General features: G+C 36.6%; 1 pseudogene; it reads right to left on the bottom strand.

Annotated features, from left to right (window-relative positions):
• Window positions 1-1331: 1331 nt before the first annotated feature.
• Window positions 1332-20328, bottom strand: LOC107848939 (annotated as a pseudogene).
• Between the last annotated feature and the right edge of the window lie 2741 nt (window positions 20329-23069).

The raw sequence follows: 23069 nt of genomic DNA, 5'->3' as shown, positions 1-23069 counted from the left end.
TAAATTGTGCGACAACTTCTAAATTCTGACAACAAAATTGTTGTTGTTGCTATGCAACTTATGCAGGCACACAAATTTCAAGGTAATAATTTATATTTACATCTATCTACTTATTATAAAATAAGTATATCTTAATAAAAATTTTTGACAGATTCCTATATTGTGCGCAATACGTAGAATGCCCCGAAGCTTTGGATCAATCCAACTGATGCTCAATCTGAAGAGTTTAAAAAAGGTATATTATACATTTTACTATCATATATATATGTGTGTGTGTTTCCTCAAACAACAAAGTAATTTTATGAGTTACATATGCACATTACTATCTTTCGAGAAAGAAACTCAAACAGATTATAACAAGTATCAACAGTACCATCTCTCATAAAACTTCCTTTGTCTCAGATGAATTATCTAAAGGCACTATTGAAGTCAAAATAATATCTAAATTATTGGAGATTGTGGAAGTTAGTATACCCTTTTTAAAATCAGGTATTGACATATTCCTATGTTTCATATACAGATGCTTACCAATTTATAATTTTAATTCAACAAATAAATAGGAAGGTTCTCATTGTTCTATAGTTGCCACTATTGAATTGTTAAACCTAGACAATGGATGGTCATATACTGGATGCACTAAGGGTCATAACAAAACAAAAAAAGCAAAAAACACTTATTTTTGCACAAACACAAAATTCAACCATGAAGATTCCATTGTTGTTTCCAGGTAAACATATAATTTTTTACTTCATAATTAAAACAAAACAAAACTTTATATACACAAAAAAATACTATTTAGGTACAAGATTCAAGTTACGGTCATGGATGATAATGCTCAACTCACTCCCATGATTAAGGGGTGAGGCGGTCGATGTCAAACAACGCAACTAGAGTTGAGGTCGAATTCACAAGGAGCCAATTATAGGCCTCAAATCTTATGGGTGTTCTTGTAAATGATACATAGATAAGGATCGGAGATTAAAGGGCAATCCGATGCACTAAAACTCCCATTATACAGGGTCCGAGAAATGACTAGACCACAAGGGTCCATTTTACACTGCCTTACCCTGCATTGCATTTCTGCAAGAGGTTGTTTCCATCGCTTGAACCCATAACATTCTAGTTCACATGGCAACAACTTTACTAGTTACGCCAAGGCTCCCGTCCTTAGAATCAGAGAGTAACTATTAGAAATGCTAACCATGGGACAAATTTGTTGCTATATTTTCATTAAACATTTACAAACTAATAGTATTTCTTGAACAAGCACATGAGATTCAGAAAAGAAAAAAATATATAAACTTCATCAATCTCTCTTATATCCAGTCATGCTCTTAGATCTTCAAATGGTAAATTCTTCTATCTTCTCTGGAAGTTAAATACCTCAATGCCTAAAGCAAATATGAAGGAAAAAACCACAGCATATGCAACTGTCACAGCTGCAACTACTCCAAGAAACTCATGTTTGAACCCGAAGAAACGTCTCAATAATTGTTCCACAGTTTCATCGTCGCTAAGTTTAGTTTGCACGTCTCCAAATTATGATACAAGCAAGCCATACAAAGTCCAGGCAATGGGCAACCCCAGTAGTACCATCTCCACTATATGGGAATACGTTGTTTTTGATTGATGATAAAACAAAAGGAAACATGTCATTTTCGATCTCTAGATTGATTTTTCACGTCACAAAAGTGGAAGTGTTTCAAGAACTTACTGGTCGTGGAATGATGAATCCTGAGAAAAGATTCCATATGCTACGAAAAAAGTAGACAGCAATTTGAGAAACAATTTCATTTGAGGTACAGCAACGGTCATCATACCGTAGAAGGTGAAGTACAAGAGGGTGAAATACATGATGAACAAGTACCAAAAGAACTTGGAAGCTGTCCATTCGAATCTGATCATAGCATAGACAATGACACCATAGGAAACAGACTGCATAAAGATATACGGGATTTCAATGAAAACCTGCAAGATAATAGATTCTTTTTTATAGGTAATGTAGACTTCTTTTAACATGCAATTGGCTTATAAGAAGTTGAACTCGATGCTTACCTATCCAAAGGTGTAAGGTAAGGCAGAATACATTCCAGCTTCTCTTTCTCTATAGAATATTGTACGTTCAATGGCTACAATAGACTGTACTGCTGCTGAATTATGTATGCCAAAGAAGATAAAAGCAGCATACATAGATCCCATAGCATTAAACAGATCTTGCTCTTACCCCTGTAACCGAAAAAAAAGAAAAAAGAAAGAAATTGACTTTTAGCATTAAGAACTGAAAGTATTTTCCGCTTGTTTTGTCTCGTGTTTTAGGACTTACACTTTAGTACCAAGATCCCAGAAAATTGTCCCAAAAACCAAGGCAATGAAGGTTGTGAAGAGAAATCTAACTGCAGTATAAGCTGTATTATGCTAGTATGACCAGTGTTGCCTCCAAACACAAGCTGTACATTGGATCTAGAATGGCTGCAAATATTGACTATCGAAATGCAGGTCTTGTGTACTAGTACGAGGCATGCTAAGCTCACTAACCAACGTTTTTTTCCTTCTGTAAAGGTATGATTGTTTGTATAAATCAGCAAAATCAAACCCCAACATCATTTCCTGAGCCGAGGTTGTCACTTCTAACATCCAAGTTGCTGGATTGTAGCCATCTTTTACTTTACTTACCCCAGGCATTGACTGAACACAAAAAACTCAACTTAGTATTTGATCGTATGAACTGTAGAAAGGAAAGCTCTCTTTCTCTTTGACAACTTACCTCAAAGTATTTGATCAAATGGCAAGAATGACAACCCAATGGATCACCATATATCATTTTTCCTCCTCATTTCATTAAAAAGAGCTGCAAAGTGGTGTTTATATCAGTACTCAATGACAAAAATCTAGGAAAAACAATAAATAGCTTGATTGAGTTAAAAAATATCAAATTCACCTCATCAAAGGCTTCAAAAATGTTGATACTAGGCTGATGGATGGTACAAACAATGGTTCTTCCTGTGTCAATAGTGTTTCTAACAGTTCTCATAACAATTGCAGCAGCCCTTGCATTTAGTCCTGAGGTTGGTTCATCCACGAAAATGATAGAGGGGTTAGCCACTAGCTCCACTGCAATGTTCAACCTTTTTTGTTGCTCAGTTGAGAGACCATTGACCCCTGGCAAACCAACTAATGTTAATCTTAATGGCCCAAGCTCCATAAAATCTATGACTTCCTCAAAAAATATCTGCACAACGATAAATGAATAGAAAGTCGTACATGAATTCTACCTTCTTTATTGTGGTTATTTATTGTGTCACCAAAGCTTGAAAGGCAAGTTCTAAAGAGTGGTAATTAGACCAACTATGTTTTGAGAGGCGGAGTGTTGCCCAGTACTCTCGTTCAGAAGTTGAATGTTGCAGAAATGAGGATATTGTGGATGTGATACGATTCAAATGGCCTCCTTAGCTTTCAATGACATTATTTGAAATCAGTACGTAGGGCATTAAGCTTTGGTCACATTAAGGAAATGGGATCCTACATAGAGGGGCCGATTTGAGTACACCAAAGAGCAATCCCACGTGTGAAAGATTGCTTGGAGCATTGAAGATTGAGGACTCACAGTTTTGGGCCTTCATTAAAGACATTTTGGTTACTTAGCCTTGTCCATGTAACACTCCATGACTACCCATTTTCTTTAAGGGTATTGTGGTCATTTTGTTATGTAATAAGTTAGACTATAAATAAGTTCTATTAGTTCATTTGCTAGTTAGTTTATGAAAGATGAAAGATTGAAACACTTGAAATCCTCTCTCTTGAGAGTAGACCACCTTAGTATAGTCTTAGTTAGGACTTGGAAAAGTCATCCTTAGTATAAGGCTTGGAAAAGTCAATATTGTTCTTTGCTTAGAAACGGTGGATCTTAAGGTGAGTCGATTACCTTGGCAGTCACCGTAAGAGTGTGGTTTTGATTATTACATTCATTAGGGGTTAATGTTGAAATATACTTGGTTCTAAATCTTGTAATAATCTTGGTCTCACTATCTATCCTTTCATTGTTTTGCAAATCCGTATGTTTTTTTGTTTGCCATCTTGTATCCCTTTGTGTTGCTTGTTCTTCTCATGTTTTATGGACTGTTTTGGCATCTTAATGGAATGATTTGTATCATTTGGTATCAGAGCATAGCTTGATCTTGTTCCCACAAGATCAATCTTGGGATCGTAAACTTGAAAATAAAAAAAAAAGTGTTAGAAAACTGAAAAATCAAAAAGAGGCAAATATGTCCATTTTTTGTGTTCTTGGCTGAAATTGTATTCTTGTTGTTGTTGTTTTGGCCGAGATTTGTGTCTAAATCTAGGTGTGTTTTGATTGTCTTAGTTGTTTATAAGTGTTAGTTTTGTTTTCACTAACACCCTTGAGTCTAGATCCAAGTTGAGCTTGAACATTGTTGTTGGTATTGTCGTTACGGTTTCAAGAACTTGAACATCGTTGGTGTTGTTGTGTGGACCAAAAATTGAAGGTGGTTTGAGCTCGTGTTGTTCATAATTTTTTGTGGTTTTTAAGCTTGAAAAAGGTATTGTTAATTGTTGGAGGTTCAACGTGAGCCTAGGTTTTCAAACTTCTATTGAAAGTTCTTGTTGTTCTAGACTATCTTCATGTCTAGTTGGAAAAAAGCTCTTCAATAGTGTTGTTTGATCCAAAAGCCAAGTGGAAATAAGTGAGGCCTTTGTTAGTCTTTAAAACAAATCCCAAAGACCTACCAAAAGGGAAGGGGGATAAAAAGATCTACAAAAGACTTGGTACTAAAAGATGAAAAAAAAAACTTTTCTAGGTGTCCAAAAGAGTAAAGGGCCACCACCCCTTCAAAAAGGTGTCTTGCCCAAAAGGTGTAAGACAAGTCAAACCTTTTTAAATGTGAAAAAGGGCTCCAATCTTGATATTTTTCTTCCCCAAGGCCGAAATACACTTCTTCAAGAATTGAAAATTGAACCAAAATTCCAAAGTTGGAAAAATAAGAACCTTTCAGAAACCGCAACCAATGCTAGACCGCCACATCACCAATTTTGTACAATACCGAAACTTAGGGCTCAAAATATTGGATTCTTAGCTCTTATTGTTGATTCTTAGTTTCATTTTTTTATTTTTATACTAATTGGCAACTAGTAAATACCTACTAAGTTGTAAATTAGTTTTTGAATATGTTTCTTTCGTGTCTTCGTTATTTGTGTGCTTTTTTTATTTGTAACTCGTAGTAACTTCTTTATTTCAAGTTCATAAGTGAATTTTATTTTGTGCCTTGAGTCAATCAAAACAAGAATCCATTCCGTCCGCCAAGTAGGATTGACATCTTATTGACTACCGGAGTACAAGCAACTTTCAATATTTGCCGCTCCAATTGTGAGAACCACAAAGGTGAGTTTATCGAGTGTTGGTAAGGAGCTTTTTGTTTTCTTTTGTTTGTTGTTGTATTTTTTTTTGTTTTGTTAGGTACCATGGCTACACATAATTTCAAGTTCACGTGTGATCGCATCCATGACGATCTTGAAGATATGCAACAACACATTGAATTTATATGCCAATTGTTACCCAAATTCTTCCCTCAAAATCCAATTGTCCAAACAACTTACGATAAGAGATTTCTGAAGGAAGTTGCTGCCCAATCTTGTGATGGACTTTCACACCGAGGTAAAGATGAACATACTCATGAATGTCAAGGTAAAATGGCTAACCCTCACACTTTTGTACATGTGAATGATAATTGTATGGCTAGTAGCCCATTGAGTGTGAGTTATAGCTTGCCTATATGTGAGTCTATTGTTTCTTTGCCACTTGATGATGATGTACTTATTGTGAGTGTGGATACACTAGTTGATCCTATTGATGACCGAATCGACTCTTCTTGTAAGATCGATTTATGTCCACCTAGTGTTGAAACCATTGTGTTGAATAAAAGTACATCGTCTTGTGAAATTTATGTTGATCAACTTTTGTGTGAAAATTGCCCACCACTTGAGGATATGTGTGATGTGATTAATGAATCTCAAGTGTGTGAAGATGTTGAAAATATTGATCAAAGGAATATGAGTGAACCCGAGAGCTATTCTTGGGATAATCTTGCACTTGAAATTTCTTTGAAACTTGATATTGATCTTTTAAAGAGTGATGAACGTGTTTGTTCTGAATCTGCTCGTGAAATAGATCATGCTCTCTTAAGGTATAATGTCTTTTTTGAAGATGATATAACCACTTCTAATGAACCTAGTGGTGCAAATGATTGTATAGCTTGCCTTAGAAGCTATAGCCATTATGCTAACCCACTATGGTGTGACAACATTCCTCCTAAAGATGAAAATCTCTTCTTGGAAGATGAGAGTACTCATAAGGGTAAGGGATGTGTAGTTTTGGAAACTACTTCTCCTTCTACTTTGTGTGACTTTATTGTTGAGAGTACTCATGGTGATGATTGTGAAACTAGTAGTGAGTACACACATGAGGGCACCTTAGTAGAAGTCGACTTGAGTGATACCTTTCTCCACTTTCAATTTGCTCTAGATAATATGTATGCTATTGTAGAGAGTATGCCGTTTATTTTTGGTGGAGAACACGAGAAAGGGGAGTGTTGTCTAGACCCGTGTCTATGCCCACTCTTCCCATTTGACCCCGGTGCCAACTATAGAATTGGTGATGATGGTGCACCCAACTTGTTGCTTGGTTTACATGACAAGCAAAGTATCATTCTTCATGAATTCTATAGCCAAATCCTTTGTGTATTTTTCATTAATTATGTAATATTTAGTTCAAAGGATCCTTGGTTATATTCTAAATATATGAAACCTTGGCATGTTAAGGTGATTTGTCATGCTTATCCTAACACTCATGACATGAGGAGTTTGTATTTGTGTGTCCTTTCTTTTGTTTTGCAAGGTTTGGATTCGAGGTTTAATCCTTTTCAAGCAGGGGATGATAATACGATTCAAATGGCCTCCTTAGCTTTCAATGGCATCATTCGAAGTCAGTACGTGAGGCATCAAGCTTTGGTCACATTAAGGAAACTGTATCCTACATGGAGGGGCCGATTTGAGTACACCAAAGAGCAATCCCACGTGTGAAAGATTGGTTGGAGCATTGAAAATTGAGGACTCACGATTTTGGGCCTTCATTAAAGACATTTCGGTTACTTAGCCTTGTCCAAGTAATACTCCATGACCACCCCTTTTCATTAAGGGTATTGTGGTCATTTTGTTATGTAATAAGTTAGACTATAAATAAGTTCTATTAGTTCATTTGCTAGTTAGTTTATGAAAGATGAAAGATTGAAACACTTAAAATCCTCTCTCTTGAGAGTAGACCACCTTAGTATAGTCTTAGTTAGGACTTGGAAAAGTCATCCTTAGTATAGGGCTTGGAAAAGCCAATATTGTTCTTTCCTTGAAAACGGTGGATCTTGAGGTGAGTCGATTACCTTGGCGGTCACCGTAAGAGTGTATTTTTTATTATTACATTCATTAGGGGTTAATGTTGAAATATACTTGGTTCTTAATCTTGTAATAATCTTGGTCTCGCTATCTATCCTTTCATTATTTTGCAAATCCATGTGTTTTTGTGTTTGTCATCTTATATCCCTTTGTGTTGCTTGTTCTTCTCACGTTTTGTGGACTGTTTTGGCATCTTGGTGGACTGATTTATATCAGGATGTATGGGATATTAGAAGAGATAGGATAAGTACAAGGTGAGAGTGACTTTAGTGGAGAACAAAATGCGTGAAGCAAAAATGATATGGTTCGAGCATGTGAAGAGGAGATGTTAGGATGCCCCGGTGCAGAGGTGTGAGAGGCTGGTTATGGATGGTCTTAGGAGAGTTAGAGGTAGACTAAATAAATATTGAGAGAGGTGATTACACAGGACATGACACTGTTCCAGCTTATGACATGACCTTACATAGGAGGCTGTGGAGGAAACATATTAAGGTAGACGTGTAGGTAGCAGTGCATTGTATTGTTATTTGTCCATATTGGTAGTTTGTAATCTGGTCCTTTGATTTCTGTTATTATTTATTGTCTTATATTGCAACTAGCATATTATTTTGGTGTAGTTACCGTCCTGTTACTATCAGGTATTTCTTGTACTTCTATTACTTTTTTTCTGGACTGTTTTAACCAATTTTTTCCCTTGAGCAAAGGGTTATTAGGGAAAGCACCTCTCTACTTTTTAGGTAGGGTTAAGGTCTGCGTGAACTCTACCCTCCCAAGATTATACTGGGTATGTAGTTGTTGTTTGAGTGAGATTTATGGAGGAAAAAATTTCATAAGAACTAACCTTTCTGATCCTTTTGTCAACATCATGAGGTAAACGCAACCAAGCTGAGTATACTAATGACTCATAAACTGTAACATAAGGTGAATGGATGTCATTCTGCACACAGTATCCAGATATACGTGCAAATGTGTCTTGCTTCTTAGGATAGCCCAAAATCTTGATGTCACCCTTGATATATCCTCTTGTTTTTCTTCCAGTCAATACATCCATCAATGTTGTTTTTCCAGCCCCACTAACCCCCATTAAAGCTGTCAAAACACTGGCCTGAAGGCTCCACTTAGACCCCTAAGAAGTACCAATCTATCAGACCCCTAAGAAGTACCAATCTATCTTCAGTGGCACCCTGATCTTTCATTTCCTAGAAATACATATCGTAAAAATTTAGTAACATATTCTGTTGAACGGTGAGATTGACGAGGATGTCTCGCACCGTATTGGGGCGGGATGGATGAAGTGGAAGCTCGCGTCGGGGGTGTTGTGTGATAAGAAGGTGCCGCCCAAGCTGAAAGGCAAATTCTACAAGGTGGTAGTCCGTCCGGCCATGTTGTATGGAGCGGAGTGTTGGCCAGTTAAGAACTCCCACATCCAAAAAATGAAGGTGGCAGAAATGCGGATGTTGCGCTGGATGTGTGGGCTGACTAGAGGGGATAGAGTGCGGAATAAGACTATCCGGGAGAAGGTTGGTGTGACTCCGGTGGAGTGCAAGATGCAGGAAGCCCGATTGAGATGGTTCGGACACGTGAAGAGGAGGGGCATGGATGCCCCGGTTCGTAGGTATGAGAGGCTAGCGTTGGATGGTTTTAGGCGGGGTAGGGGTAGGCCGAAGAAGTACTGGGGTGAGGTGATTAGGCGGGACATGGAGCAGTTATAGCTCACCGAGGACATGACCCTAGATAGGAAGGTCTGGAGGACACGAATTAGGGCAGAAGACTAGGGCCGGTTTGGGTTGCTAGGGTAGGGAATTACTTGGTGGGGGTTTTATTCTTGTTATGATTCCGTGTTCCATGTTTTATTACGAATCTGTGTGCTTTCCTCTGTTTTCTAATACTTATGGGTGCCGTATTTATGTTATGTAATCTAGTTCTGTGCTTTACTATGAGTTTGTGTGGTATCTCGTGACTTGAGCCGGGGGTCTATCGGAAACAGCCTTTTTACTTCTTTAGAGGTAGAGGTATGGACTGCGTACATCTTACCCCCCCCCCCAAGACCCCACTAGGTGGGAATACACTGGGTTTGTTGTTGTTGTTGTTGTATTCTGTTGAAAATTAGCATTCCTAATTTGATCAATAATAATTCCTTGCTAGTTAGTTACCTGAGGCATATCGACGGAGTACATAACCTCATCATAGGTGATGGAATGCGGTTCAAATGGAAGTGCCACTCCATTTTTCTTATTCTGACCCTTACAATCTGAGTCGCCTTTCTCAGTGCTAGTTGTTTGGGCATCTCGAGTGTCTTTGGTTGTCATAACTTGCGGCTTACCAAATGCTGTGGATAAACATACTAAACATTCAATCTTTTTCTTTTACGGAAAAGTAAATGGAGAAACTCGAGAGATACTCACAGTTGAGATAACCGAGTGCTATAGTATAGCAGATGTTAAATACGACTGTGAATCCAATAAGTGCCCCAATACCTATCCAGTACCACGATGCATCTGGGAAGAAGCCTCGTCATCATACAACTGCAGCTCCAAGTGGCTCAGTTCCATTTGGTGCGATCTATTTAGAGTAGAGTCGGCTTGAACTTTCAGGCTAGAAGAATATTAATTAGGGAAAGTTAAGGATATATGCCCTTCCGCCAACGAGTTTACAAACATGGCCGAAGTACACACCACACCACATATACACTGTTGGTGTGTGTTGTGTATTGGTATGTACATTATATGTATAGTACATGTATATTTAATATAAAGTATACACTACCTATACGTTTTGTGCATATTCTGTAAACCATATGGCCGAACGATTAACACGTATTTTGCATGTTGCAGTTGATAGAGAAACTTACATGTTTCCACCTTTTCCCATCAAATTCACTCACAAGAATTGAATTCATAGAATACATAAATGGTGAAGACCAGTAACCCCATATCCACCATTTCTTCACATCATCTACAATATTAGAGGTAGACAACTGATGCTAGTCCGGTTAAGCAAGACAAGTGCTTCTACAAATGTTCAAATCACCAAACCTGACCAGTGAAGTGCACAAGCAGAAACAAACCGAGGTTCAGCCGATGGAGACCAGATATTCCACACCAAATGTTGAAATACGTAGAATATCTACTCCGACGACTCAAATAACAATGCCGACGATGAGTCCTGTTGTCACTCCCATGGCGACAAACCTAGAGAAGGACGTTGGAGTAGCTGAAAGGAGCTCACTTAACCGCCAGCAGAAAAGCAAAAGCAGAATTGGGCAAATCTATTTGAAGGTAACCGACTAGCAGCTCGAGGTACAACTCTGTCGTTTATTGCTCCTTCTCTGCAAAATGGGTCCAAAATTGTCCAACTCGAACATGCTAATATCGAAAGGGAGACCGAATTTTGGAAGATGGCTTTGATTGTATATGTCGTTGGTACATCTCCATCCATCGGAGCTCTGGACAGATACATCGGAACTAATTGGAACTACATAGCTAAGCCTAAAATTTATTACCACAACGATGACTACTTTGTGGTGAAATTTACTAGCATGAAAGATAGAGACGAGGTTCTTCTTTCAGGCCCCCATCTATATTATAAGCCTCTAATTGTACAATTGTGGGAGCTTGACTTCAGTTTTGATAATGAGGTATTACGGGTGATACCACTGTGGGTAAAGCTACCTAATTTACCACTCAATTGTTGGGGCGTGCGTTCGCTCAGCCGAATCAGTAGTGGGTTGGGTAATCCAGTGTATGCCGATGAATGTACAAGCAAAATGGAGCGAATTTCATATGCAAGGGTTCTTATAGAGATGGATGTTACAGGGCTATTACCACAAGCTGTAAGAGTTCAGGATCCAACGGGAAGGGTCTTTGATCAAGAGGTTCAGTATGATTGGGTGCCTGAATATTGCAATTCATGCCTACAAGTTGGAAATGACTGCAGCAGAATCACAGCTAAAACAGCTCCGACCAAAAATCTTCAAAAAGAGATACCTAAACAGAAGGAAGCTATCAAAGATGTTGCAAAGGAGGATAAGGAACAACCTAAGAAGGTGGTGCCGAAATGGCTACCTAGGACTGTAATGGATAGAGAAAATGCAGAAGAAACTCCTGATGTGTTGGAAAGTGAATTTCCACCACTCAAATCAGCGGAGGAATGGCATAATGTCGAGCAAAAGGAAGTAGCTAAAAGTCCAAACAAGCCAGCATCCGAAGTTGTCGAGATAGGGAATGGTTTCAGCCCTCTTGCCACTAAACATGGTCCAGATCAAACTATAATGCAGTCAATACAACCCGAGAGAGGACGAAGTAGTAATGTGAGGCCTGATAGTGCTCCTCCTGATCAAACTCTTACTTCTTGAAGCTAATTACATGGAATATTCGGGGCATCAATAAAGTTTATAAACAAAGAGAACTTAAAGTTTTTCTTAATGATAGCAAGACTAGTATTATAGCAGTACTGGAGAATCGGGTGAAAGAAAAGAATGCACAACAAATTATTGACAAAGTCACTCCTAAATGGAAATGGTAAGCTAACTACAACCACAGTGACAATGGCAGAATATGGATATTATGGGAGACTACAAAGGTAGACTATGATGTAATCTATACGACCGACCAACTGATACATGGATATATTCGAAGCTGTGATTTGCCTATAGAGTTTTACTTCAGTGCAGTTTATGGGTGGCATACTGTGGAAACAAGGAAAAGTATGTGGTCTCAACTGGATAATATTGAGATTGGTATTAATAGTCCTTGAGTCATAATGGGTGATTTCAATGCCATTTTGCACGATGATGATAGAATTAATGGGTCAGTAGTACAAGAAAGTGAAGTTATAGACTTCAAAGATTGTTTACTTAGACTTGGACTGTGTGAGATGAAAACTATTAGAAGGGAATACACGTGGACGAATGGTCATGTCTATAGTAGAATTGATAAAGCCCTTGCCAATTCAGCATGGATGACTTCTATGAATCAGCTCGAGGTGGAGATCCAAAATCCCAGATGCTCAGATCACTCCCCACTTGTTATTGAATTCGCTGAAACCAACATCAGGCAGCCAAGACCATTCAAATTAATGAACCATCTGGCGCAACATCAAAATTTCCAACAAAGTGTTCAAAGGGGTTGGAGTACGCCTGTCTCTGGTAAATCTATGAAGAAAGTTTGGGTTCAATTGAAGCACGTAAAAGCTGAAACAAAATTACTACAGATGAAGGAATTCTCAAATATTGAACAAAAAATCCAGGATACGAGGCAACAGTTAGAGATAACACAGGATCAGATGTGAGTGTGCAACCATGATGCTTCACTTGTAGATATCGAAAAAGATCAAAGAAAATTGTTGGAGAAATGGTCTTTGGTCCAAGAAAGTATACTTCAGCAGAAGTCGCGAATTAATTGGCTTCAACTCGGAGACTCAAACTCAGCATTTTTCTTCGCTAACGTGAAGAATAGAATGGCATTAAGTCAGATCAAAAAAATTCAGCTATCTTGTGGTAGGTGGACCTGTGATAAAGAGGAGATCAAAGTTGAGATAACAAGCTTCTACAAAGCATTGTTGGGCACAACAACTTCACAACTACCAGTGATCAGACCAGATATATGTGCTTTGGGAAACGTATTGATAAGGAATCAACAGTTACAGCTCATAGCACCAGTGACACCAGAAGATGTCTGGCAGGCTCTGAGGGGTATTGAAGATTTGAAGGCGCCAGGTATTGATGGCTTTAATGCCTATTTTTACAAAAAAGCTTGGCCTATAGTTGGTGCTGAAGTTACAACGACAGTGTTGCAATTTTTTGAGACAGGTATACTTTATAGGCCCATTAACTGTACAGTTGTAACTCTTATTCCTACGGTAAAGGACCCCTCAACAGTGAAGGAATTTAGACCAATCTCTTGTTGCTCTGTGGTATACAAAATCATCTCTAAAATTATCACAAATAGGCTGCATAATGTAATGGACTCGTTGGTTGATAAGAGTCAATCGGCTTTTGTCCCTGGTAGATTGATAAGTGATAACATAATTTTGAGTCATTAGTTGGTTAAGGGATATAGGAGGAAAGGTATTTCGGGTAGATCTATGCTTAAAATAGATATGCAAAAGGCATATGATACAGTAGAGTGGATCTTTGTCCAGCAAACGCTTAACCACTTAAACTTCCCCCCTCAATTCATTGGATGGGTGATGCAGTGCCTCCAATCAGTTTCTTATTCTATTTGCATTAATGGTTTGCCCACTAAACCATTTGAAGCAAAAAGAGGCTTGAGGCAAGGAGATCCTTTGTCCCCTTTCCTTTTCATAATAGCAATGGAGTATTTCGCTAGACTTTAGAAGGAATTAATGGCCCATCCAGAGTTCAAATTCCATCCCAGGTGCTCAAAAGTTCAGTTAGTCCAACTAAGTTTTGCTGATGATATGCTTCTTTTTTGTAAAGGGGATATTCGGTCCGTACAGCTTCTGTTTAGCTGTTTCCAAGAGTTTTCAGGGGCCTCAGGAATAATAGATAATAAAGATAAAAGTTCGATGTATTTTGGAGGAGTACAGGACACAATACAAGATGCTATTCTGGATGTTTTGGGGTTAAAAAAAGGGGAACTACCTTTTAAATACTTAGGTGTGCCAGTAAGTACTAAAAGGTTGTCAATCATGCAGTGTCAACCATTACTTGACAAAATGTTAGGGCGGATAACTTGTTGGACCACTAAATTTCTATCTTATGCAAGAAGGGAGCTATTGATTAAGTTTTTACTCTTCTCCATTCAAGTGTATTGGTCCCAAATCTTTGTTCTTCCAAAAAAGGTGATTGAACTAATTGAGAAAATATGCAAAAGATTTCTGTGGACAGTAGGTGTTGAGCTAACCAAGAAGGCACTTCTAGCATGAGACAAGGTCTACATGCCTAGAACTGCAGGAGGACTGAACATACTAGATATCACTGTTTGGAACAGGGAAGCAATTATTAAGTTGTTATGGAATCTATGCTGCAAAAGAGAGAATCTATGGGTGAAGTGGGTTCACTGTTACTATATAAAAAATATGTTGATTTGGGACTGTGCACCTTCTCAGGCCTCATGGGTGGTAAAGAATATTTTGAAGACAAAGAAGCACTTACAAGCTCTAGGAATTCAAGAAGCTGAATTAACAAATATCCCTCAATACTCCATCAAGAAACAGTACAATGCAATGAGGGGTGATTTCCATAAAGTTCCTTGGAGCAAGATCGTTTGTAACAATCCGGGTGCAGCTAAATGGATCTTCATCACAAGATTAGCTATCTTGAATATATTGCACACTAAGGATAGGTTAATGAAGTGGGGCATCACAGACAACCAAGATTGTGTTCTATGTAAGGGAGGCAATGAATCTAGTGAACATCTCTTCTTTACATTTGATTATTCAAGACTCATATAGACAAAATTCTTATGTTGGCAGGGTATCACTAGACCTGCAAAAACATGGAAAGAGGAGCTGGACTGGGCCAATAGAAATGCCCGAGGGAAGGGACCGGCAGCCACTATATATAGAATGAGCTTCGCAGTCATAGTTTATCAAATCTGGGTAGAAAGGAACCACAGAATTTTCCAAGCCAAATCCACCGAGCCACACATGATAACGAGAAGAATAGTGCAGGAAACTTTTCACAGCGGGTCTCTGAAACCTAAGCTCAATAGCAAACTAGCAGATCTCAATTACTATTCTTAATTTTCTGATTTTTCCAGTTTTGCTTAGATGTAATGGTTGATAGAATGGCTAACTGATTGGTTGTTATGCCAATGCAGTTTGATAGTACTAAATGTAAACACTTTTGGTAATAAAATGATATTTTAATTGCCAAAAATAAAAATATGAGTAGCAAGAAATGTTTGAACAATCTACAAAACCGACTTATCGTTAATAATCACGGGAAAAGGAAATTGCTGAACGTTACCTGATCTTTATTCTGCATCGCCTTTTTCTTCCTGTACCTTGCTGGGTTCGGATCAAATCCAATGACGTAGTAAGTGAGGAACACCCACAAACCAACTTCAACAAATGTTATAGGGATTTTGAGTATCCATGAGGGAATTGCATAAGCCCATGAAGGGTAAAAGAAAAGGTCCCTTTGCTTGTAGAATATAGGGAGCTTAAAAACTGTCAAGGCGATCTCAAACCCTCCATTAAACATAATTGTTACAACCCCGAAAAAGAGTGCACCAACATATTTTTCTCCATCATCCATAGTATCACGGGGCATATCAGTTTGGAAAAACAAGGTAATCGTGATGAGTGCCATAATTAAAAGCTGAAACATATCAAAATGAAGAGGCATTAGTACTTGGAAAATTCAATATTTTAAAAGACTCAGAAATCACCTGAGTGAACTTGAAGATGTACACAAACGAGTTCCTCTTCATTAACAAGAATTCTCTTTCAATGCAGGCCTTTAGGAGTTGTTTCTTCCCTATACCATACTTTTAAGTTGTCAGAGCAACAGGATGGCTTTTGCTCTTGTCATATGAGGCTGCAAGCTCATCCCAAAGTTTCCTTCCCACATGGAATGCTCGATATGCCTCCGCAAATTCTATCGATGTGATGAACCTGTAAGGCTCATCCCTCCTCATCCAATACTGTTGTTGATCCTTCTTTGATGTCACCTGCGAGAAGTTTATGTTTCCACTATTAGGAAAAAAAGATGCAGCGGTGCTTGTCACCTGTAACAGTCGGGAGTTATATTATAAGACATACTTCTTGCAAGAAGTCGGCCACGCCTTTTCTATCTGGGCATTTGAAACCCATGGACCCAAAGAAGGCAAGAACATCTTCTCGAGGGCCCTGATAGACAATTTGCCCGTCTGATAAAAGAATAATATCATCAAACAAATTGTAGGTTTCAGGTGCTTGCTGCAAGAGATATCACAGCAGTTCCATTCAAGATTTGCACAGATTGCCTAGTGTTCACAATGGAGTAAGTAGTGGAACTATCCAATCCAGTAGAGATTTCATCCATGAAAGTTCTTTGCACGGTCCGACAATCATTTCACCCGTTGTAACACACTTCTTTTGTCCTCCTGAAACACCCCTTATCATTTCATCTCCAACCATAGCATCTGCACAAATTTCCAGACCCAGAAGCTGCAAACGGTTTACGCAAATCACTTAGTTATTAAATTTCTTCATCCTTTTCATTATCGATATTATTGGACATACTTAATGTTACCTTAAGAACATAATCTATAATAATATTAGTCTCTTGTCCTTCTGTTGCTGCTGCCTACATTATTACCAAACAATGTGGTCATCAAACATTTTCGTTGAGCAATAAAAGTTCTCTACTCGGTTCAATTAACTTGTCGTAATAAGGAAATAGCTTACAAATTCACATGTAAACATGATTCACTACATGTAAACATTATACGTTATTAGTCTTACCTTCATGAAGATATCAATATCAGGATTTGGCTTGATATTAGCCTCTTTTTCTCTTCTTAACAATTCAGCCAACATCTCTGCGTAAAATTCCAAGAACATCAACCAATAAGTCTATGTGAGCTGATTTTGACACAAAATGGCCGTATATTGACTACGAAAATTGAAAAAAAAAAAAAAAAAAAAGAACATTACCATAACGAGAGCCAACTTCCTGGCATCTGGCAGAGAATTCCAAGGTTTCTCTCACAGTCATTTCTCCAACGTGTAAATCATGCTGGCTAATGTAAGCAGTAGTTCTTTGTGGCACAAACTCATTCATTTCATGTCTATTATACATCACCTTCCCAGTAACCTGAGTTCCACACACACATACACAAGAATGTACTTACACATCACACATCTGACAAGATAATTACATGTAAATTTCTATGCTGCGGTCGAATACATAGTCAGCCTCTCGAATTTTTTGCATTATTTTCATTTACACACGTTATATCCATTTGGTATTTAGTACTAGTGATCTCATCTTAAGAGAAGAATCAAGCTTTCCAGCCAACGCTAATAAGAGAGTAGTTTTGCCAGAACCAGGAGGTCCTAAAAGCAAAGTCAATCTGCTAGGCTTAATGATACCGCTCACATCGTTAAGAATAGTGAGTTCCCTCTTTCGACTAGGTAGGATATGGAGAGAGTTCAACATTGTCTTCATATACAAAAAAAAATATAAATAAGAAAAATAGCTTCAATTACCATGCTAATTAAACTACAACAACGACAACATACCTAGTGAAATCCCGCGAGTGAGGTCTGGGGAGGGTAAAGTATATGCAGACCTTACCAATACCTCGGGAGGTAGAGAGGCTGTTTCCGAAAGACCCTGGGTTCAAGTGCAGCAAATCTAGGTACACCATGTTAACTAAACTAGATCCAAAATTAAGACATCAAGATATTCTTTCAACCTTTTACCTCGAGAAAGTTAGTCATGAAGTTGGCAAATGTAGGCAAAGCTTTGCTTCCTACATATGCATCTGCCACAATATTTAGATGCTCATATCTCACTTCTATTGTTGGCAACTCAAGCCCAACTCTGTGAAAAGGGAGGAAAAAAAGAGAAGTCAAGCCACTACATTTTTTAAAAACTAACGACTACTCATCGATTGTGAAAAAATCATTATGAATCTTGAAACTAATTCAACTCAAAAAGCTAGTTGATGATCATGCAAATAGGAGATCACAATTGATTACTTGGAAATTAATGCTCTCACATACGCCCACGACTGAATAGTTGCAGTTTGAATAACGTAACACAAGTTCGGATCAATATTGAAGATCACAACAACATAGATCAATGGGCCTGCTTTAATACAATGTGAGAATGACCTTTGACCTACCAACCCCAAAATTTAGCTCATGAAGGTTGCCCAAGATACATAAACAACAGTATACTAAAACAACGCACAAACAAATACTGAGTTTCTGAGTTCAGAGTGAGTATTGATCTTATTATATCAGCCTAATACATAAGGCGATTTACAATTATGACCTTGAAATTCAGCGGACCATGGACAAAACTTCAAGTTTTGCACCATGGGAGCAGAACTTTTTGACTTTTGAACTTGAGTATTTTCCCATAGAACAAGCGGGGTTCGAAAGTCCAAGATTACCGATTTTCAAGGTCATTGAATGTAATTTTCCCCTAACGGTTAACTCAAGTTTTTATTCTGACACCTCAACTAAGACCCGTACTTCACCTGCAGTTAATAAGAATGAGTTCAGTTGAGCACACAGGACTCACAACCAACGTAAAACACACAAATAGACAAAAACATTCAATCTTTTGACACCTATACCACGTGAAATTGTTAGGGCAATAATATAAAATTTTTTCATATTTGGCAAACCTCTTTCTGAATATTATCCACAATGTAGTCGTTCAAAGAGTCTTGTTCATGGAGATCTTCTCCCAATAGTTTAATATTTTCTTTAATATTAGCTTTCTGTAGGTTAGTTGGCCAAACTATATCAATATTATTATGTTTTTAGTTTATATTGTGTCATCAAAATTATCGTCATCTTGATTTGCAACTATTAGCTTCCACCTCTCGATTTCGAACCTAACAAGTGGTATCAAAGTCAACGGTTCAAAGATATAGTGATTTCGAACCCAACAAGTGGTATCAAAGCCAACGGTTCAAAGATCCTGTGGTTTGGTAAAATGAGGTTGAAGACAAGTTCATGACGGTTCAAATCAATTTGCAATCAATTTGATGATAATGAAGATATTTTGTCAAAATCAAACTACATGTAGAGATAATTGTAAATCATATTTTCAACAATCCTGCTGTCACATATTTAAAAACAAAGCTCACTTTTTAACCCTGCAAAAGGGCTCCAATATTTTTAACCCAAAAAGAATTAATATATTTTAACCCAAAAAGGCTTAATTTTCAACGCATGTCAAACAACAGCGATATATGAAGAATATGCGAAGAATGAAAATTATGCACAAGAAGAAGGAGGATCAAGAATAGTTTGCAGAAAATCAAGCCAAAAAGGGGAGATTTGTTAGGGTTTTTTGCCCTGATTTTCTTACCAAAATTAAGTTTTACTTTTTTTCTGAAAGGAAAATAAAAGTAATACCATAATTACTTTTACTTTTCTGAAAGAAAAATATAAAACTTTTTCATATTTGGCAAAACTCTTTCTCGCAAGAAAGATTTTGGAACTCTATAAATAGAAGACCATTCATTCTCATACAAGACAACAATATCATCCACAATGTAGTCGTTTAAAGAGTCTTATTTAGGGAGATTTTCTCTCAATAGTTTAATGTTTTCTTTAATATTAGTTTTCATGTATAGGCCAGTTGGCCAAACTATATCAATATTATTATGTTTTTAGTTTATATTGTGTCATCTGAATTATCGTGGTCTTGGTTTGCCATTATTAGCTTCCGCATGATGCCCTCTCGATTTCGAACCCAACAGAAATATCCTTAACGATAGTGTTTTTGACACACCTCAAGCTTACAATAATTCCATACAATTTTCATCATTATAAAGTATTTTCCATAAGACTTTCCACATGTAACACACAAAAAGATACATACCTATCAATTCTCTCTCTGAGTTTCCACAAAAACTTCTCATTATCTTCATCAGCAACTTTAACAAGTTTATCAATTAAATCTTTACTTTGTTGATTACAAAGATCATGTATATCAACTTCATTAGCTCCAACACCTTGTTCACCAAATAATAGTCCTTTTCTTAATCTATCAAATGTTGGTAACTTCTCCAATGCTGCCCATTTAAGTGCCTCTTCATGATCTTCATCTATTCTTGATGATCTATTAAATACATTATTATTATTTCTCCAAATTGAGTTATTTCTACTAACCCTTAAGCTCCTTCTCATAGTACTACTCCTTTGAAAATTATTTAAATTTGTTGGCTCCATTTTGAAAAAATTGAAAAGGCAAGGGTTGATTTTAAGGTCTCAAGGCTGAGGTATTATATAGAAGTTAAGTAGAAAAACATGAACTCATTTTAGAGTGATGGATCAAAAACACATCTAAATGTATCTCGGTTTTTCGAGTTTTATTCTAAACTATTAAGTGTATGAGTTTCCTACTGAACCATCACTAACTATTTATCAAAACACACATCTGGTATCAATTTTTCATTTTTTTCTACCTGAAATATCACCTTTAGGCAAGAAAAGTGAATAGTTGATAGTTGAATTATGTCTTAATAAATACTTGATTATAGTTTATTCAAAAACTCGCACACCTCATAATTCATGAAGAAAAACTCAAAAACCAAAATATTTTAGGTGTGTTTTTTTAAAAGTGTTATTAAAAAAAAAAAGTTGATTTTAAAAGTTTCACTCGAAATTTAAAAAAGGCAAAATGACCTTCTGGATCCCTGTATTATGTCGGTTTTGTAAGTTGAACACTTCTACTTACATGTTTGTAATCTAGACCCCTGAACCCACTAAAAAACAACATTTTAAACCCTTTTTTGGTGAATGTAACACACTCTCCCCCACGTCAGCTGCCATGTAAGCTGCCACGCCTGACACGTCTGCCACGTCATCTGCCATGTCATTTTAAAAAATAAAAAAATAAAAAAATAAAATAAATATTACATTAAATTCTCAATCATTTTTAAAATGCTACATAACAAATTAAATATTAAAATTAATTTAATTAAATAAGAAAAATTTATAAGTTGTAGAAAAAATTGAATAATCATGTTTTTAATTTTTCTCACAAATTAAACATCAAATCCATTCAAAATAATTAAAATTCTTCTTCAACTAATTTAAATTTTTAACTACAAATTCATATAAACAAACATAATAAATGTTTTATTTTTAAATTTGAATATTTTTAACAAATTCATAAAAAGTTTAATTTTTTTCAAGCAACATTCACTAATTTTTTTCAATATTCACTATCACTCACTTTCAATTTAAATTTAAATTTTAATCCCCAAAAAAATAAAAAGATTTTAAATTTAAATTTTAATTAAAAAAATATAAAGAATTAAATTGAGAGAGAAAAAATAAAATAAAAAATAAAAAGTGAATGTGGGGGAGGGGGGTTGGAAGAGTGTTGGGGTGGGGTGTGGGGGCTGGAAGGTGCTGGGGTAGAGTGAGGATGGGATTGGAAGGGGTATAGGGCTGGCGGTGAGGTGGGGAGGGGCTGGACGGGGCTGGTGAGGTGTGAGGGGTGGGTGGGGTGGGGGGGGGGGGGGGGGGGGGGGGGGTGGGGGGGGAGGGGGCTGGGGTGTGGGGGTAGGGACGGGCTGGGGTGGGGAGGGAAAAATATTTTTTTATTTTTTAAAAATTTTTAAAAATATTTTTAAATTAAAAAGATGGAGGAGAAAAAATTACCCTTTTTATTTTTTTTAAATTTTTTAACATATTTTTTAATTATTTTTAAAATTTTAAAAATATTTTTAAATTTTTTTTAAATTTTTTTAAAAAATTCTAAATTATTTTTAAATTTTCAAAATAAATTTTAAATTTAAAAAGATGGAGGAAAAAATGAACCTTTTTATTTTTTTTAATTTATAATATTTTTAAAATTATTTTAATGTAAAATTGACCAAAAATTGACCCCCACTCGCACCCCAGGCGAGTGGCTACACTCTCTTTGTCTTAGTCACCATGACCTTGCCACATAGGCAAGGTCAACAGTGAAAGGGTGCAAATATTACTTTTTAATGGTTCAAGGGTTCAGATGACAAACATGTAAGTAGAAGTGTCCAACTTACAAAACTGACATAGTACAGGGGTCCAGAAGGTCATTTTGCCTTTAAAAAATAAACAAGAATTTTGATTTTTGTATGGTCTTAAACTGAAAATGTGTATAATGCATCAAATATTTTGTAAATCTTGTAATCTTTAACATGTTATATATAAAATTAAAATGTAAGAGTAATTAAACATAAAGGGTAGCATTCATTTTTGTAGACAGGTTATAAAAGGAAATTAAGATATAAATTGAGATAAAAAGGGTTGTGGTTGTATTATTGGGATTCTCCACCTTTAATCAGATGTCTCAGCTCGAGTCCCTAAGAATAAAATAAACTTAGTTCAGAGCGCGATTTTGATTTAGTCCAACTTCAATATAGATACCGAACACCTAATGAAGAGATCCCAAAAAAAGAGATTATCTAAAACATTTTTTTAAGAGTCCTTAGCCAAAATAGAGAGAGGAATTGCTCAGATAATGAGCAGCCTTCACCTTCAAACCTAACATTGTGGATTCGAGTCCGGAAAGGAGTTAAAAGATGAGAATTAAAAAAAATAATAAAAAAAATAGACACATTTTAGCATTGTTAAATAAAAAAATTATGTAAAATAACTTTTACGCCATTAATATGTAAATTTAAACTCTTATTACTATCTAAAAATGTGAAAAAGTAGCACCAATAGCACTTAGACAATTGGAGAACCAAATTGCTAATTAGTTAAAAAAAATAAAAATTGTCATACATAGGGAAGTTAGATTCGTTAACATTGTTTTTTCCTATGTTTTAATGGCTTTGCCAATTTATATTTGGAAAAATTACACTCTATAACACTTTTTAAAACAAATAGTCCAAATTTGATATCTTTTCAAGAAGTGCCAGTCGGATATACTATTTCCACTTTATAGCTATTTCCTAATTTGGGTCATTTTGCCTCAT

The sequence above is a fragment of the Capsicum annuum genome, chromosome 12, assembly GCF_002878395.1.
Source record: "Capsicum annuum cultivar UCD-10X-F1 chromosome 12, UCD10Xv1.1, whole genome shotgun sequence".
In the NCBI taxonomy this organism is placed as follows: Eukaryota; Viridiplantae; Streptophyta; class Magnoliopsida; order Solanales; family Solanaceae; genus Capsicum; species Capsicum annuum.
This window is presented reverse-complemented; position numbering and strand designations above follow the sequence as displayed.